Below are 16610 nucleotides of genomic sequence, written 5' to 3' on the forward strand. Positions count from 1 at the left end.
TTGGTTTACATGCACAAAATCATCCCTTCAGCTACACGGTTAGGAACAGGAATTCCATCATAAGCAGGAAAATAAATATTAAATCCGATAGTCAAAATGAACCTTCGTCATTTTTTTTTTATTCAGCTCACGAGAGTTCTAGACAATGACTACCTTGATAGTGACATTCTGAAATGGTCCAACCTTTAAGGAAGTATGGAAATTAATGTAACGACACCTAAATAAATTTAAACACGAAGCAATGTACCTGATCTTTTAACATACTGCAGAAAATTTTTTAACATTTGGTAAAATTGTCGCTAATTTACACAGATAGCAAAATATAACCTATGTTATGCTCTCTCTGAATTGTTAAAATGCTGTAGATACTCAATAAATATTGCGAACTTTCTCCCACTGCAGAGAAGTCCTGCAGGAGGTGCTTGAAATGAGTTTGTGAGATGAGCGATTCTGTCAGAGGACAACACAGACTATTTGGTTTCCAAAGCCCCCGTCTGCTAAACCCAGAAACAACGTTCAGAGTGACAATCTTGGCATGACTCAAACGGTATAAATACTTAAAGGCAGGGATTCTAACTCAGTCTACTCCACCACGGGCATTTTGTCAGTAAAAGCTGCTGTTTAGGTTCATAACTCTTGCAAGACCTGACATGAATCTCTATCCAGGAGGTAGACAGAGTCTCGACTTGAGATGAAGAAGTGAAATGCAGTGGAGGAAGTGGTTCAGTGCTGGCTACACCTTGGATAGGGCTGTTTGACCTCACAGCTCGTGGCTCGTAGCGTTTAAAACTCCTCCGTGACGTAGGATAGTCCATGGCACTTTTGGGGTCGTTTTCACACTAATATGTCATCCTCATCCCAGTTCTCCCATATTACTCCACGTCAACTCCCACTGGAGCTAATGACATCATCGTGTACCCACGATAAACTCCTCAAAGGTTTCCATCTCTCTTTCCCCTTTGTATTTAGCATTGAATTTGCCATAAAATCCCACAGATTCATCAATGAAAGAAATTTCTCTGTTGGTTCTCATCTCAGCTGCCGTGATTTGAGCCCTCATAATATCTTGCCAGACTTTGCAAGAACCTGCTAATCGACCTGTGACCTCTTCACCTTTCGCCCTCCCGCTACCAGAGCTAGCAACGAGGTAGACGTGTCACCCACCTGGAGAATAAGAGCCACACCTTTACAAGTTGTGATAAATCCATTCCATAACCCAATCCAGTTTACCTGCCTAGACATCTCTGTTACACACCACCCGCCCGGCTGAGGGAACGAGGCACTCACAGCCCACTGACCCAGCACTTTCCACCTGCCTGCGTGTCGAAACTACTCATAGCTGGAAATGCCTTACAAGAGAGAAAATTGCTTAATACCTATACAAAACATTTGTTTCTGCTTTAAAATAATGCAGCTAATAAAGTGAAAGTTACTAAAGCACTAAGCATAATGCAGACTATTTCTAAATAGTTTATAGAATGTAGACTGGAGAGAGAGGGATAGACCAGATAGATGATCTTTAAGAATCTTTTGGTTATTTTGACCCATAAAGTCCCCTCTTTATCTCTCCTACATGGATATTTTCAGAGCAAAGAACAAGGGAAAAATGGGTTTAACTCGCACTCAAAATTCAGTTGGTCAAAAGGAACAATGGTCAATAATCAACATTCAATAGTGAGTCCTCCGATAGAGAACAAACTTGTGGTTGCCGGGGGTCGGGGGGAGGGATGGAGTGGGGGTTTGCGATTAGCAGGTGCAAACTAGTATATAAAGAATGGAAACCATAAAAAGGAATGAAACTGGGTCATCTGTAGAGACGTGGATGGACCTAGAGACTGTCATATGGAGTGCAGTAAGTCAGAAAGAGAAAAACAAATACCGTATATTAATGCATATATGTGGAACCTAGAAAAATGGTACAGATGGACCGGTTTGCAGGGCAGAAATAGAGACACAGATGTAGAGAACAAACGTATGGACACCAAGGGGGGAAAGCAGGGGGGAGGGTGGGATGAACTGGGAGATTGGGATTGACATGTATACACCAATATGTATAAAGTGGATAACTAATAAGAACCTGCAGTATAAAAAATAGATTAATTAAATTAGATTTTAAAAAAGAATGGATAAACAACAAGGTCCTACTGTATAGAAGAGGGGACTATATAAAATATTCTGTGGTAAACCATAATGGAAAAGAATATGAAAAAGAATGTATATACATGTATAACTGAATCACCCTGCTGAATGGCAGAAGTTAACCACAGCATTGTAAATCAACTATACCTCAATCAAATAAATTTTTAAAAAAATAGTGAGTCCTCCAATACTCAATAGTGAAATCGACAACTTCACACGCCGAAAAAATCCCCAGAGAGACTCAGCACGCAGAGAAGGAAAACTGAAGCCAATAAAGACTGAGTGGCTTGTCTAAGTCAGTGGTTCTCACCCATGAAATCCAGCCATGCTGATATGTCACAGCCCATTGTAGCACACAAATCCAAGTAGCATCAAATAATTTGTTACTAATAGAGTGTCGACATTTGTGAATGATCCACTTTAAAAGCTCGTAATGGATGGATTCCAGATCAGCCTTCTAATGCTTCACTTTTCTACTGGTTTCTGTTGCGCCCCTTCTGAATAACACTCAAAGCTACGATGCTACAGTATCTCCTACCAGTTTTTCTTGCCATTTGGGGACCATGTGCCAGTCAAGGTGATGTGGGTTCCCTAGGGCATGAAGCCAATTTATCCATCAGTGTGATGTTTCCTTCTTTCAGATTTCCCATCACTTCATAAAGCATTAGACTCAAGAAAGATGCAAAGCGTAATTTATAAAAGCTCATAAATTGTATATATATCGTTAAAATAGACAGCATTCTGTCTGAACAACTATGTAACAAATCCAGCATATAAAATTATCAACTTTAGAATGAAGATGTCTATGTGGATTTAAAGACTCATCAAAAAATACTTTCCTCAATAGATTTTCTTTTTAATTGAATATTATTTCTCTTTGGAAGCTGACAAAATTTAAATACTTTAGGTAAGTTACCAAATTGTCTGTTACTTTTATTTGATCAAGAAGTTAGATACCTAAAATCTTAATCCAACTAACTGAATCTGGATCTGTTCAAAAGTGCTTTTGTTAATAACATTTTTTGCCATTTTATTTCTAGCCTTATAGTATCAGGATACTCTAATTTCCAAAAGAAATTAAGTTTTCGTAATAACTTTGAAGCTTGAATTTTCCTGAGTTTAAAAAAACAGTTCTTTTTGATTTTGAATCAAAATTTAGCATAAGCTAATTTCAATTCTAAAATGAAAACTGTCTTGGTTTTCATTTGAGCAGCTTACCACAGCTTCCTATATTTGATTTACGGCCTCACTCAATCTACAATGACACATTCCCTCAATGGGGATGACTAAGTAATTATAAAAATAAAAAGTGTGAGAACAACCCCTCAGCCACTTCACACGATGACTTAAAGAATTTTAAAATGCATTAGTCCAGGGAGAGAAATTTTTAATTTGTAATGCAGAGTATGGCAAATTAATATTTAATGTTTAACTGTGGTTATATCAGTTTGTTAAGTTTATAGATAGATAAATTATATATAACATGGCTTTCTGTAAATATGTGATTAAAAATAGTTTTTCTTAGTGCCATGGTTGTACCACACTTTAAAAACTAGACCAATTTGTAAAAAATCCTCAAACCACCCCAGCATTTGTCTTTAAAATAAAGGTACACTCTGCTGACTTGAATCCTGGAGATTTTTCTTCACTGTTTTTAAAGGGGTTATTTTCCTCAAAGATAAAAAAAGGAAAAGCAAGCCGGTGTTTCTTGTTTCTCCTGAAACAGCTGAATGCTTAGCCGTTTTCCTAAGAAGCCACTTCAGTACAAAACAAAACTTTGACCAGACAGATGGCTTTATTGACTTAGGTAAAGTCCACATCTGAAGAGCGTGCCAGGCTCATAAACTGCATTGTCCACCAAGATTGCCAGCCACGCAAAGCCCACCACGTCTGCAGCGTGAATGGTCACCATGGGGGTGTGTGCCCCCCCTCAAGACGCCTGACCCACCCACCCCCGGCCCCTCCCGGGAAGAACTCCCCAAGGGCGTCTCACTCCGAGACACAGGTCACCGAACCACAGCGCATCCCACCTTGATTCAAGAAAACCTACCTCACTGAGGTCGCTTGTTTTCTCTCCTCCTCTCTTTGCATTTCTCTTCCAAGAGCTTGGCATTGTTTTTCAAGGAGGGAGTTCCTGCCACTGGAGGGAGGGGTGTTTAATTACTTCAGACTGAGGGCACCTGGCCACCCAGCTTCCGCAGGACCTGGGGAGAGGATTCTAAAGCCATGCCTCCTGCACTGCATCCAGGCAACCGAACAAAAGCTGAATTCTGCCCACCTGGGGCTGCCCGTTTGCTCAGAACTCCACCGGGTTCCCTGGATGTGGGTCCAGGCAGACGCCTCCCCATGTCCTCTCTGTCCCCTGAGCGTCTGGATTCCCATGTTCATGTATCAGAATAAACTTCTATTGAAAGATCAAAATTTTCCCCTTTCCCAACATCCACTTCTTTAATTATATGTATTTAATTGATATACATGTTCTTAATTGTGGTTAATAATGTACGGAGCTGCCTTTCCACGTCCAAATAGCCTCCTATGGATGCTGGAAATCATGGGCGTGGAGCCGGGGTCATAGGCCCTGGACCCTTCTGGTCCAGTCTCACCCCGGGCAGTGGCACTCCAAGGAGAAGCTGCAAACACGCAGCTGGTTAGTGGTAGAGCCTGAGCGACCCAGAGCGGTGCTGGGAAACCAGCGAGTATGTGCCATCTGTTTGCACATCGAACTTCCTGTGGGCAAAAACATTGTGATCTTAAATGGATTCCACACCTAACGCATCAGCCAACCCTCAGCTCAACCTGAGAAGTAGCTGCAGATTTCAGCTCCTTTTCCTTGTGGCCACTGCCACCAGCCTGGCCCAGGCCGCAGCCTCTTGCCTGGATTAGAGTGGAAGCCTTGAACCCTGCCCTGCTTCCACCCCTGCCTCTGCCCTGCACACACCTGCCACGGGATCCCTGCAAAGACGCCACCTGCCATCCTGCTCAGGGCCCTCCCGTGGATCCACGACCCCTGTGGTCCAGTCCCAGGCCTTTGCAGTGGCCTGGGGGCCTGTCTGTCTCACCCCAGGCCCCTCGCAGACCACTGCCCTCCTTCCTGCAGTCGGGTCACCACCCTCCCCCATTCCTAGGGCAGGTGAGGCCGGCGCTGCCCTCACGCCCTCTACCTGGAAACCTCTTCCCAGGCCTCCTGGGGGCTCCCTCCTCCTCTGCTCACCCATCACCCGTCCAGAGGCCTCCCTTCAGCCCCGGGTAGGAAGAGCACCCATCTTTCTCTGCCTGCAGTCAGACACCTGTGCCCTCACCTTCTGCTTCCTCCTGCAGTGGACACTTTGAGGGCGTTTGAGGGCCTGAAACGGTCCTTGGGCGGGATGGGCCCTCGGTACAAACTGATGGATGGATGAATGAATGCACAGTTCTGACAGCTGGGCAACTCCAGCCAGTCGGTACCTGCTTAGGTTACAGGATGCCTGAAAGGTGAGGGACCCTGACCTCCCCCATAGAGCCGTGGTCCTCAGATCTGTGGGCCTGATTAAGTGGCCTGTGGTCAAACACGTCTGGGAAACACTGGCTGAAGTGAAGTTAAGCAAATGTGTGTACTGCAGGACTTCTCAGTGCTTTTAATGCTCTAATATGTATGATAGGAGAATAGTACCCGCAGCAAGCTCCAAGCTGGCAGTGCTGTTAGTAATAATCATCCCACATCACTGACCTGATCCGAGAACGTGGATGGGTTCATGTCGCTGCCAGGCTGCCCCAGGGCAGGGAGGGTGCCGGACAACATTCCACTTGGTCCGCTCCCCCGCTCTCGGATAAATGGGTAAAGACCTGATGTGTACCTACAATGGACTATTACTCATCCATGAAAAAGATGGAAATCCCACCATTTGTGACAACACGGATGGACCTAGAGGGCATTATGGTAAGTGAAATAAGTCAGACAGAGAAAGACATACTGTATGCTCTTACTTATGTGAGGGATCTAAAAAAACCGAATTTATAGACACAAAGAACAGATTGGTGGTCACCAGAGGCAGGGGTGGAGGGTGGGTGACATGGGTGAAGGTGGTCAAAAGGTACAAATCTCCATTTATAAGATAAATAAGTCCTGGGGATGGAAGGTAGAGGATGGGACTACGGTTGACAACACTTTACAGTGTATTTGCAACTTGCTAAGATCTTAAAAGTTGTCACAAGAAAAAAATTATATTTATAAGGTGCTGGATATTTACTAAATTTATCGTGCTAATCATTTCAAAATATACACATATATACCAGGATGCCTGGGGATTCAGGGTGTGATTGAAACCACGTTTCTCACTAGCATTATCAGACACCACCCGTGTCCTTACACTTCACCATCCATCTTAGCAAGGCGGCGGAGGGGCGTTACCTAAAGGATACATTGCAATGTTACTTTGTTCTGAGAGTTTCCAGTGAAGCCTCCAAACAGCCCCTCTTCATGGAGCCCAATTTTATCTGCAAAACAGTCTAAGAAAAGGTACAGGATGAAGATACTACACAAATAAAGGGCATGGAAAGTAAAGAAACAATTCCTAAGGCAGAATAAATGTCACCTATAGCTTGCTGATGGGTCAGGTCAAAGGACAGGCAGCTCCCATGTAGCCAATGGCCAAAGGCCAATGTTCAGTGCAGATCCGCTAGCCCTAAGGGCCGGCCTGCCCCCTCCCCTGGCTCTGCTCCATGATCCCTGCTCACCCCCGGCCCTCCCAGGCCTGCCACTGCCTGGGAAGCTCTAGCCTTAGAAATAAAGGAGCCCCCAATGAATCGTATTGAGCCCTATCTAACTGTTTCTTATCATCAAGTAAATAATATTAAAGCACTATGAGACCCTAATTGCCTTTGTGTTAAAACCGGTTGTGGATAAGTATTTAAAATATATATAACTATTTGAGGACTTCAAGTCCTTCACAAGGCATCACCAACACTTTCCTGCACATGAAGGAATGCTGCTTACAGGAAGTTAAACTGGTCTGAACAGGTGCATCGTGTGTCATTGCTGTAGCCGGAGAGGCTGAAAAACTGCCTGGCACATAGTGGGTGTTCAATAAATATTTGTTCAATGAATGTTCTCTTGATCACACTTCACGGAAAACATCTAAAACTGTTACAACAGGGGATTAGCAAGTCTGGTGGCGTGACTTTTGTTCTAATAGTGACAAGATGGTAGCACATAGCAAGCTACTCCATGCAGCTCATTAAAGGTATTCGCTTCCCTCTAGGACGGACGGGACAAGTTATCTGAGGCAAGACTTTACACTGGCCTTAGTGTCACCTCGGAGGATTTAGCGACGGAAGGTCTCTGTCACTTTGTTGTCTCCATGGTGTTTTCAGCTACTCGGGATTTGTGTCGAATCACAGGAAGTGTCCTGACATTTTTCTTTACATTTTCAACAGCATCCCTGAGTTTGTTGTATTCTCCTCACTTCAGAAATTAGGAAATGGAGGCTCAGAGAGATCCAGTAATTTGCCGAATGCGATGTTGCTTGTGAGTGGAGAGACGGGCTCCAGCCCAGGTCGGTGGGAGTCTGGAGGGGGTTCTTCACCGGCTCCTGAAATGAGAATTCCAGAGACAGGAGCGCTCGGGAACTGCCCTCCAAGACTCCACACCCTGGCAAGGGGACAGCTCTTCCTGACTCTGTGCTCTGCTGCCCCAGCACCTCTTTGCCTGCAACTCTGAACCTCGGATGCCTGCCGCTCTCCGGGGCTCCACGCTTTCCCACTGCATCCGAAGGCTTTGTGAGAACGGATGTGATCCCCCTGGGGAAGACCCATCTCAGGCCCTGACACACTGTAACCCCATAACCTGGTTAAAAAAGTAAGAGAATGAGATCCATGTGGACGACGTGGGGTTTATCTTGGGCCTGATGAAGGTAATATTCAGATAGCACAAGTACTCCTCAAAACGCCTCGATCCAGGGGCACCTGCATCTCCTGGGAATCTGTTAGGAATGCATCTGCCCAGGCCCCGCCCTGCCCTCCAGGGTGGGCCCAGCACCCTTTGCTTTGACGAGGCCTCCCAGCTCTAGATGGAGAGCCACGGGGTCTGGGGGCACTCAGGGCATCTGACCCGGGAACCAGACCACACGCGATGCCTTGGGGGGACCGCAGGTAACGTACGGAAAGTAAGATGTGTCATAAACAAAGCAAGCCGGCAATCACCCTGCCATGCTGGTCCCTCACATGTGTATGGCAGGTACCTGTAAAGCCGTATTCTGTGTAACCACCGGCCACCGATGTATCCACGGTTCTCCTGCCCCAGTGAAAACCCAGCCTGGATGGAACAGTTGTTTCTTCCTTAAAACAGAACCATCTGAATACATCACGACTGGGATATAAAGACCACGTGAGACGGTGTTATGTTTGTTTAGTTCACATTTAGCACTCCACCTACACCAATTAAATGATAAATTTGTTCAGATCCTGGGTAAAAGAGTGCGGTCTTTGAAAGTGGTAATAAGCCAACAGGTTTCAAAGCAGTAATGCTTAATATGTGCCTCCAACATGTTCCACGTACAGAATGTGTCTCATGATTAAAGAGAAGCTATAGTCAGTAATAAAAAATATGAAAATGCGTTCACTGAATTGCAGAATTGAGGTGCATTAATCACAAAAAGCTTCATTTCAGAAAACCATTTGCACCATTTGAACAACCAATAAGAAATCATTGAGTCAGAGGCGTGGCTTACAGCTTCTGGTACCCGAACGTTTGGGGTCGTGTCAGGGACTATAATTGATCTGTGTGTAAGAGGGATAACAAGGAAGCAGGGTGCCCCAGTGAAAGGTCTTTTTCATTTTAGTGAGCTGGAGGGATCTAGTTTTTTTTTAAATGTCTCATTTTATTATTTATTAAGTAAACTCTTTGATAAGATCTGTGTTTATTCAGCTCGTAATAATGTTTAAGGCTAAGTGTCTCCCTACTTAAGAATCATTTTGCAGATACTAAAAGAAAGAAGCTACAAGCCAAGGGGGAGGGGGAGTGGAGGGAGGGATGGATTGAGAGTCTGGTGTTAGCAGATGTAAGCTATTATATATAGAATGGATACACAACAAGGTCCTACTGTATAGCACAGGGAATTGTATTCAGTATCCTGTGATAAACCATAATGGAAAAGAACATCAGAAAGAATGTATATATTTGTACAACTGAATCACTTTGCTGTACAGCAGAGGTTAATACAACATTGTAAATCAACTATACTTCTTTTAAAAAAAGAAAGAAAGAAAGAAAGAAGTTAATGCAGCAATGTTGTAGTAAACACAGTAAAAGTAAATCCTATAGTCAAAGACCCACAATCCTGTCTGGGATTTTACTTCACGTGTATATTTAGTAAATAGGATTTTGGAGAAAATAGCCAGCAGAGTTCTGGGAAGAAGCTGAACAGGATCTGACCAGCAGAATTAAAAAGTGTCTTGTGTCTACAATTGTGTAACTGCAATTATGTTATCTTCTGCTAAATTCTTTTCTTGCTTTCAGAGTAAACATACTAGAAGTTATCCCATATATAATATCTTTTTTAATCATAGACTTTAGTTTATTGCTTGTGTATTAAAATGCTATAATTTGACACAAATTATTTTTGAAAAGTTTTTGCTTTGCGTTGCCTAGCAGTTAGGAGATGTTCAGAGGGTACAGTTTTGACTAGGTAAAAATTAGTAGTCACCATGCACATAGTCTTCTTTAAGAATCAGGCATTTAACATTTAGCTTGTTCTATAGCTGTTAAAAACACCTTTTCAAGCAATTTCACAAATATCCAGAGTACACCTAGTAAATGCAAACATATTCATCTATGCATCTGAATAATTTTGTAATTAGAATTAAGTGGTATTAGAATTATGTTTCCCAAATAAATAGCATGGTGTAAGGTAGATAATAACCAGAAATTGAATCTAGGTTTTTTCTTTTGATTACCCATACTTGTTTTACGTACTTCGTAAGTTCGTTCAATTTATTCCATAAAGACAGAAAGAAATTTCTCTGCACCACTGGTGAAAGATATCAGCTGTTATGATTTATTGATTTCATGCTGTTTCTTTTCTTTGTGTCTTTTTCTGAAAATGCAGTAAATAATTTGGAGAAAGTCCACTAGGAGGAGTTCTTGCTACAACTATAAAATAAAAGACAGCTCTTGCTAGTTGCTGACTGAGACCTTTGGTAGCTGTGTTAAATTTTTCTACTTCAATTGGCAAACACAACACACACTCCATAGACATCCGATGCAAATATTAAAACATTCAAGAAAAGAATTTACTAAATCAAAGAAGCAAGGATGGTAATCTAGGATAATTTTTATAAAAGTTGTATTACTGTTGAAGGCAAAAAAATATGCGTATCTGCAGGCAATTAAACATGACAAATATCTTCAAAAGAATATTTTTACAGCAGCTTATAAAGCTGTGATTTTCTTAAAACTTCAGTTAAATATTTCTATTTCGAAAACACTCCATTTCTCTTTGCTGATAGCTCTTAAACTCTAGTGATCAAATGTACACCTGTCAATGCTTCTACAGAATCCCAAAGCTTACCTGCACCCCCAAGTTACTTTCACTCACACGACCTTGATGCTTCGTGTTGTGAATGAACTGATTCTCCATCTCTTAAGTGAGAACGATTTTTATCATGAATTTTAGCTTGGCATTTATTTTTAAAAATAAAATGTACAGGGCTTCCCCGGTGGTGCAGTGGTTGAGAGTCTGCCTGCCGATGCAGGGGACACGGGTTCGAGCCGTGGTCTGGGAAGATCCCACATGCCGCGGAGCGACTAGGCCCGTGAGCCACAACTGCTGAGCCTGCGCGTCTGGAGCCTGTGCTCCGCAACAAGAGAGGCCGCGATAGTGAGAGGCCCGCGCACCGTGATTAAGAGTGGCCCCCGCTTGCCACAACTAGAGAAAGCCCTCGCACAGAAACGAAGACCCAACACAGCCATAAATAAATAAATTTAAAAAAAAAAACTACCCTTACCAGGATCCTTCTTTAAAAATAAAATAAAATAAAATAAAATGTACAGAAATAAGCTCTCACATACAGAGTTTTAGCAAGCTGTACCTATGGAAGATTTATTTTGAACTGCAGTGTGCGTGTGTGTTGTAATACGTTCCTGGGTGTCTATTAGGACTGTCGTGCTGGCCCACTGATAGTAATGGGAAGACGGTCCACATTATTTCCTTTTCTTTATGTGAGAATTAGCAAAGGCTTGGCCTCACCAGAAGGAGAGGTGGTCTTCAGTCCTGCGCGGAAGGATGGATGCGTAGATGGTCCGGGGCGCCAGGAGAGAACGCGCAGCTGCGTCCCCAGCCTCTCCTGGCGTGCGCCCTGGTCCCAGGCCCTGCGAAGGCGCCAGGCCTCCGAGAGGGAGGAACAGATGGAACGGGCAGTCGTAGGACATCATCCGCGTTTTGAAAATGACTCTACGAAGCCAAGCGGCCTGTGCGGAGTGAAGGGGGAGGCTGAGGCGACAACAGCTCCTGACTTTCAGATTGTTCAGCAGGTGGCAAACGCGACCGAATGATGCTGGGATTCGAAGCGCCGGGCCGGGGCGGCGGGGGGAGCGCGCGAGAGGAGCAGATGCCCGGGTTCCCCCCACGGGGGCTGCCCACGCGTCTGGGCCGCCTCTGCACACACACCCGTTTGCTTTCCGCTCGGATCCCCAGCCAAAAGCTGCGGCGGGTCCAGCCCAGCCAAAGGCAGGAGCCTCCGGAAGGCACACGAGATGCTGTCCAGGCCGCACCTGCAGGCGCGCGTCCAGATCGTCCTCGCGCCCTGCAGGGCTCACAGTTAGGCGCGCGCCGCCTGGCCACGTGCCCGCGCTTCATTTCCTGAAGCCCCGCTCCCCGACGCCATCACCATCTCTGCCCCTGCTCTGCCACCGCCCTGCCCCTCTCCGTCCCCTTCCCGTCACCTGTCAGGGCCTCCCAGGCGCCTCTGGAGGCCCCGTCCTGGGAAAGCTCCTCCAGGCCCCTTCACCAGCCCAGATGCCCCAACTGCGCTTGATCAGTCCTTCCTTACATCATTTAGGTAGGTGCTTAGGTGTAGGCGTTTGTCTCCCCTGCCAGGGGTCCTCAGGGGCCGGCTGGCCGCCTGCTGGCTGGGGCAGCCCTGCCGTGCGGCCAGGACGGACCTCTCACCGCGGACACGCGCTGCTCGCAGAGCCTCATTCTAACCTGCCGGGGCTGGAAGCCCCTGTGCACCACCCCACCTGCGCAGGCCTGGCTGGGCTGCCTAGACTACCAACGCCCCAGTGACCCCTGCTCATGGGGTAAGAGTGTGGCATGTGACACAGATACGTTATCTACAACATACATGGCATACACTACCGTCGTCCCGCAGTATCCTCGGGGAGCTGGCTCCAGGGACGACCCCCAGCAAACACCAAAATCCTGGATGCTCAGGTCCCTTATATATCACGGCCTAGTGTTTACATGTGCCCTGGGCACCTCCTCCCAGACTCTTTAACTCGTCTCTAAATCATTTATAATACCTGATACAACATAAGGGCTATGGAAGTGGTTGTCAATGTGGCAAAGTTATGCTTTGCTTTTTGGAACTTTCTGGAATTTTTTTTTCTGACTATTTTTGATGCTGCAGTTGGTTGAATCCACGGATGCGGGACCTGTGGATACGGAGGACCGACTGTGTACATCTGTAACTTACACTGTGTGGCTGTTTCCTGGCCTATAGCAAGGGCTCAAAACCCACGAACTGTTGTTTTGATTGTTATTACTGCTGTTGTTTACTCAGCACAGAGATACTCTAACATCGGTATGATCCCAACCTTTGGCCAAAGCCTTCCAGCAGTAAAGGTGGAGTCAGGGTTCAAGGTCAGGCCCGACTTAGGAGCCAGTGCAATGCCCTCTCTGTATGTTTAATATTGTTTCTTAAATAAAAGAAAAAGAATTTGCAATGCTTATTGAATATGTAAGAAATTAATTAGATTAACTGGCTTTAAATGATTTGTGTTAGGATATCAGAACCAGAAAAGACCTCCAAGATCATTAAATCTAAACTCTATTCTTTATAAATGAGGACACTCAGGCATATTCATGCATTTAGAAAATGTATCGAGCAGCTATTGTTTATTACTATTGTTATATTATTATATAACATATAATAACATTTTATATTATTATTGTTAGAAAATGTACTGAGCAGCTATTAATCATGTATTATTGTTACTGTATAACATATACATCATTTGATATCATTATTGTTAGAAAATGTATTGAGCAGCTATTAATCATGTATTGTTGTTATATTATTGTATAACATATATAATATCATTTGATATTATTATTGTTAGAAAATGTATTGAGCAGCTATTAATCATGTATTACTGTTGTTATATTATTGTATAACATATATAATGTCATTTTATATTATTATTGTTAGAAAACGTATTGAGCAGCTATTAGTATGAAACACTGATGTAGTTATTTGGCAGGAGAGGAAAAGATGTAATGCCTGTCCTTGAAGAGGTGATGGACCAGCAGGAAATCTTCAAGTCTCCCACCCCTGCGAGGGGCGTGACCTGCTGAGCTTGTTAGTAGCAGTCTAGACCCCAAACATCCTGGCTTCTTGCTCCGAAAGCCTCCATTCTATCCTTGTGTTATAGTGTGACGATAAAAAAAGCTACTCAGATTAACATGGAAATTTTTCTGCGAAGATGTTTTGCTTTTCACAAGCCTCACATCCCAGGGATTCACCTTTCCCATAGCAATGTTGGTGGCCCTGAGTGTGCCTTGAACGAGGAACATGACACAGGATTGAACACAACTACCATCTTCTCTCCCAGAGCTTCAAAGGCAAGAAAGACTCTGCCGCATGGCTCCAGAAAGGCTGAAATTGCCTGTTCCCACCTGCCTTTCCACACAGTTCCTCTTTCTCTGTGTATTTTTGTCAGTGAGTTCATGTCCATTGCATGGGATCACGTGAGGATTAAATAAATCAAACAGCTAATGAAGAAATGCCAGTTTCTGTAAATCAGTAATAAATGTTGATTTGCCTAGGAATAAAGGACAGAAGTCTTGTAAAGAGATGCACATGAATGCCCTAGCTGAACTGACAATGGAATACATCTGGGTATAGCCTCAGTCAGATGTTTATCAGTGGAGCCCCCATGTAAAATGTGAAGTCGGGCGCTATGCTTGCTTGCTCAGTACATGCTAGAATTGATTGTAGGTCAGAAAATGGATACTAAAAGTATAATTTAATGTATCTTTAGAGTGATGTCAGCAAAAATGGCAGAGGAGGGACACCCAGAGGCCATCCCTCCCAAGTAACACTGAGAAACCTGGCAAAAACTGTCAGGATTAACCTTCTCTGAGCTCTGGAGAACAGTCAAGGTTTACAGAAGCTAGGGGACACTCAGCAGTGCTGGCGGAGTGACAGGGTGGGAGACCTTCGTGGCGTCACCCTAGCCCTCCTCTCCCCCCTGAATTTTGGTGACTCACCTCAACTGTGGCTGGTTTCCAATGTTAACAGAAGGTGTTTAGTCATCTGGTCTGTGTCTTGAAACTTGAAGAAGATCCACTGGGTTAAGCAAAATGGAGTTCTGTGCTGAAATAAATAAATCAGTAAATTACAGGTTTTAAATTTCTTCCTCATCTGTTGCTTGACTTTATGCTCCTGGTTTGTCATAACTCTTTAGAAGCTGAATACAGTTTTAAAAAAATACTCCATCTAGACCAAAGTCCCTGCATTTTGTAATTCAATTCTGACTTCAAATAGAAGTGACTTCTTCATTTAAAAAAAAAAAAATTATACATATATATATTTAGTATACTACTAACATCGCCTCCAAATAGTAACAAAAGTTAATGATTCCTTGCACTTTTTTCAGCTCATTTAAACTTATTGAAGATGAATGCCACATGCTGAAATTAGGAGCCCAGCAAATAATCATGAGTAACCATTGGCTTAGAACGTTCCAGGCAGAGGCCGCTGAGCCATAAAGCTCAGGAAGTTTAAGCCTCAAGACCCTTCCTGTACCTGGGCCCCCTCCTAAGGAAGCCCTGAGAAGGGTCCTAGCCCTGGACTCACATGGGTCATGTTTTCATACAGTGTGTGAAAGGGGATATTTTAACTGTAATTTGTTATGACAACAGTTTGGGGATACAGCTAAGTGGAAGCTGAGATTGGTACACATGTATCGGGGGATTAGTGGGATGCATTTACGAAGTTAGCAGTCACTTCTGTGTATACTTTGGTATTCGTTCTCAAAACTATATAAGCTTCAGGCTCCACAAAAATCCACATTCTCCCTGGAGACCAGGTTTTCGGCTCCATTGCCACACGGACTGTCCCAAGTGGTTCTGACCGCCATCAGCGTCGCCATGTAAACGTAAGGAGACAGACTTGCAGTGGCCCCAGGTCACCTGCAGGTCACCTGCCCCAGGTCACTCGGTCATCTGAGAGGCAGGGCTTGCCTGTGAGCCGGGGTCTAACTCCAAGGCCAGAGCGCTTTGTCGCAGGACAGGGGCACTTCTGGGGACGTGGTCCCCAGAGTGTGTCGGACCTGCCGAGTCAGAGCCTCCATGGCGCCCACAGGCCCTGCGGGTGATTCTGAGGCGCTCGGGTTTGAGAAGCAGGACCACGGCGTATGCTCAGACCTCTGTCTGGAGGCCAGCAACCCGCCAGCCCCCGACGTCACAGGCAGCCCTGCGCCATCCGTCGGCCGCGACTGCCCCTGGCATGAGAGCAGTGACGGGGACACTCCGAAACGTTCCTCTCGTCACTGGAATCATGCCTCCGTTTGCCTGCTGAGGATAAAGAGTTACACCAGGGAGCGATCTACTGTGCTGTTTAGGGCTGGCCTTCTCTTCTACCCTTTAACCGCAGCGAGGAAGCCCCCCTCGGCCTCTCCCGCCCGGGATGCCCCAGCCTTTAGGAGCAACTCTGGCGCTAAGGCGACACCTGGTGGACAAAGCTGAGCACTGCATGAAAGTAGCCCTGGTGGCAGACAAGGGTTGGAGGGGTTTTTTGGGGTTTTTGCTTCATTTGTCCTCCGATCTGTCACGGACTAAAAATACTTTGGTAAAAGACAATGAAGTTTCAGAGAAATAAAGTGGAGAAAACATAGGTAAAAAACTAAAACTCAGCTGAGTACATTTTGAGATCTTATGGGCCTTATTCAAGGATCCACTTGAATAAAGGGATCCGCAGCATCCCATCCAGCAGACGGAAAGGCGCTCCGAGGGGCTGCACACAGTGAGACTTTGCAGGCAGAGGGAACGGGAGCAAGGAGGTGAGGCCAGCAAACAGCAGGCTAGTTGTGTCACGGTCACTCCCTTCAGGACACGCCCGGGGTCTACCAGGCACATGACCTCGCTGGTGCTGGAAGGCCATTCCTGATTGACTGCTTTCAGATTCTATTTCTGATTAAAAAAAAAAAAAAGAATGAAACTTTGCCATTTGCAGCAACATGGGTGGACTTGGAGGGCACTATGCTAAGTGACGTA

Source organism: Eschrichtius robustus, chromosome 17 (assembly GCF_028021215.1).
Source record: "Eschrichtius robustus isolate mEscRob2 chromosome 17, mEscRob2.pri, whole genome shotgun sequence".
Lineage (NCBI taxonomy): Eukaryota > Metazoa > Chordata > Mammalia > Artiodactyla > Eschrichtiidae > Eschrichtius > Eschrichtius robustus.